We start from the raw sequence: 4,044 nt of genomic DNA, 5'->3' as shown, positions 1-4,044 counted from the left end.
ATATATATATATATATTGTTACCTAGGCTAGAAAATCAGGTTGCCCTCAGCACTAAGTATGGTTTGCTAAAACTTAAAAGTAGTTTAAGTTGGGTAAGACTTTTTGTACATTATATTAAGCGGTTAAAACTAGAGATCTTCACCCAAACAGTCAGACAGATTTACTGTTTACGCTTTTTACCTGATGTACTATTTTTAATTTAATCAGTTGGGTAAACAATCATTTAAGTTAATTATTAAGGGATCCTCCTTCTTTTTTTTTTAAATAAGTCAATTTGCTATAATTAATAAAATATTACTATGTTAGGTAATAATTAGGTACAAACATTTCAAATAATTGTAAATTGGATCTCAAAATTGCTTATCAAAGTAAAATTTTCTTTCCATATATGAAGTTATGAGCTGCACTTTCAATATTGTTTTCCTAACTAATGTATATTATTATCCGGATGAAGATATACATGGAGTCTAGTAGTCATGTCATAACTATATGGGAAAAAAGTGCATACAAGTTTCAACCAAGATAGTTAAGAAAGATTTAAACAATTTAAACCATTCACATCATATATTTATTAATAACACGAGTTCTCAAGTGTTACATCATCAATCTAAATTCCTAGTAATCTTGATCAATTATATTTATTTTAATAAATAAAAAATAAAAAAAGGTCTCAAAGAGCTGAACCACCATCCAACTCCCCCAAATACATTTTAAATTTTCTCAAGAGATGGGAGAAATTAAAAGCTCCATTCTTTAATTTTTATCATTAACTTTTAGGGAAAATGTATAGATTTTACTCTGAACTTGTCCCGAAAAATCGAATACATATTCATATTATTATGACAATCTATTACACAGCTAATCTTGTTCAAAGTGATATCAATACCTTCATTTCGAAGGGATAGAAAATTGTATTTCTAAGGCTATCTAGTGAAGAAGTTTGAAATAACATATGTGAATCACCAAGTTACTCAACTTTTTTTTATTGATTGATCGGTCAAAAATAATTAAGATACTCATGATTATTTTCTTGTGTTTAGAAACTTATTTTCAACGATCTGAAAATTAAAAAAACATTTTACTGTATTATTTGAAGGAATATGATATGCAGATCAGAGAAGATGACAAAAATAAGGGGAGCAGGTTCATGTATGTACGGATCACAGCCTTTTCAATTACACGTACGGAAGCTTATCTCTTTCTCGTTGACTTTCATTTAATTAGAGTATATTTTTACTAACTAATACACGAATTAAATACACAATTTCTCAAATGCATTTCCTTGTAGAGGGGTAATAACAAGTACTCTCTGTCCAATAATACTAGTATATTATTAACTTTGCACGTTTTTTAAGAAATTATAAATAGAAAATTAATTTTACTATATCACTCTCTGAATATACTTTCTCCGTCTCATTTTATATGTCATTCCTTTCTATAAATAGTTGGACCACAATACTTGTCATTTTATAAAATTTATACATAAATTATCATATTTTGCCTATTATACCCTTAATAGAGTAATTAATTAATCTTGTCATTTATTAATAAAGTTGACTTAAGAAAACATTAAATAAGGGTAGAAGAGTAAAGTTACGTCATTTTTGAATGCAAGTGCAAAGTAAAAATGTGACATCTAAAAAGGGACGGAGGGAGTAATAAATACAATGTCTTAAAAAATGTAACAGAGAAATGATTATAATTAATGATAAGGGTAAAATTATCCATTTATTTCATAATGTGGACAAATATTATTGGACAATCCAAAATAGTATAGTAGATAACTATTGTTGGACGAAGTACATTTCTTTCTTTCTGATTTGATTTTGTTCTCTCTTTTTTTCTGCTTAAAGAAATAATTAAGAAATCCAGATTAACGGCGGAGTCTGTGCTTACATTTTTTTTTTTATATGGAGTAGGATAACTCTTTGACTAGAAATATTTGTATACAGGATTTATCTAACATTAGTGCGAAGGGAAAAAAAATGGGAAAAGAAAGATGAGATAATATGCAAAAGCTACAGTTTCTTGTTCACACCTTAAATTATAAGTCTACTCACCTTGGAACAATCAAACAAGCTGTGTCTGAAGTTTTATACAATTTAAATTCAATCAAAATATATGGTTGAATTCTGTCATTTTTGCCTGAAAGTTCAAACTTTTGACCTAAAGTTCAACTATTTTATCTAAACCTCAGTGATTTTTTTAAATCTAAACTTCAAACACTGCATATGTGAAGTTGTTCCGAAGTAAACACAGTATGTTTATTAAAAAGTATGTACAAATTAAATAACGTTGTCGAAATAGAGTACCCATGAAAGTTTTACAACAAAATGCGAGTAAATTGGGCTTTTTTTTGTGAATCTTGTGTCCCAGTCTTAGCCCATGACCAGCTCAATCAAAATGCTGGTTGAGAGGCCCATACTTGATATACTCGTACTGCTTTTGTCTTCTTGCCTAATTAAGTCCAAACTTGTTATCATATTGCTTCCACTAAATTCTGATTATATATATACTAGTACTATACTTCTACTAATTCTGCCAAAGTATGCCCAGCAATAATCTATTATTGAGTGCATATATGTTTGGCTTATCATGAGCTTTCGAGCAACCACAAAGTGTTACCAGTCTGTGTATAAAAAATCAGAATTACTGATTTCAATAAACTTTGCAGAAACACGAAGTAACCAAAGTTTAATAAACCAGTAAGAATAGATGAACATAAATTAATTGACAAAACTAAAATCTGCAAAAAAAACGTACCACAATATGGAAAAACAGAATCAGAAAAAGATCAAGCCCACTGAATGCACAGTGTCCCCTTAAGGAAATTATTCCCCTCTAGTATCCGAGGTTTGATTTGGAATATGTCCTCCCAGGATAGAATGATCTCAATCACCAGTGTATTGATACCTAAAACTCTGGTGTCAGCGAACCACTCAACAGCAGTAAAATACACGAAGAAATTTTGTGCAGAAGAAGAAGAAGAAATCAAAAAAATTCGTAAGGAATAAGTCTGAAGAATCAATGTATTTATAGGCAAGAGGAACTGGTTCCGAAAGGTTGCAATCCTTTCAGAATCCACACGACCATTCATGAAAGTTTGCAACCTTTCAAACGGTCATGGCTCCTGTTAAGTTTGCAACTTAAGTTATTGCATACTGAGTCATTTGTATCAATTTCTGTTTGTTACAGATTCTGAAATGGCTAATGACAATGTTACGGTGGCTGTTGCTGCACCAACCCGAACTGCTGTACCACCAGCAGAGAAACCGGGAAAATTCTCTGGTGTGAATTTCAAAGGATGGCAGCAACGGGTATTTTTCTGGCTTACCACTCTTGGTCTGCAGAAATTTACCAATGAAGTAACTCTAGTGCCTTCTGCTGAAATGCCAGACAGAAAAAAATTCATGATTATTGAAGCATGGAAACAGGCAGACTTCCTATGTAAGGGCTACATTTTGAGTGCGTTAGAAGATGACTTATATAATGTCTATAGTGCAATGACAACTTCGAAAGAATTGTGGGATGCACTTGAGAAGAAATATAAGACAGAAGATGCATGCTTGAAAAAGTTTGTGGTCGCAAAGTTTTTAGACTATAAAATGTCAGATAGTAAAACTGTTGGATCACAAGTGCAGGAACTTCAACTTATTTTCCATGATCTGATTGCTGAAGATATGGTAGTAAATGAAACATTTCAAGTGGCTGCAATGATCGAGAAATTGCCTCCTTCGTGGAACGATTTCAAGAATTATCTAAAGCACAAACGTAAGGAAATAAAGCTTGAAGATCTTGTGATTCGGCTCAAGATTGAGGAAGATAACAAAATCGCCGAAAAGAAGTCTCGTAAGAGTTCAACAGTAATTGGAGTTAATATTGTTGAAGAAGCTCCTACCAAAGACAAGAAGAGAAAGAAGTCCAACGGACAGAAGTCAGAACAGGCCAAGAAAAAGTTCAAGGGCAACTGTTACAATTGTGGTAAGGCTGGTCACAAGTCTTCTGACTGTCGTGCTCCAAGAAAGGACAAAGACAAAGGCAAA

Source organism: Solanum tuberosum, unplaced genomic scaffold (genome assembly GCF_000226075.1).
Source record: "Solanum tuberosum cultivar DM 1-3 516 R44 unplaced genomic scaffold, SolTub_3.0 scf00055, whole genome shotgun sequence".
Taxonomy (NCBI): Eukaryota; Viridiplantae; Streptophyta; class Magnoliopsida; order Solanales; family Solanaceae; genus Solanum; species Solanum tuberosum.
The sequence above is the reverse complement of the archived record's forward strand: the minus strand, read 5'-3'. Positions refer to the sequence as shown.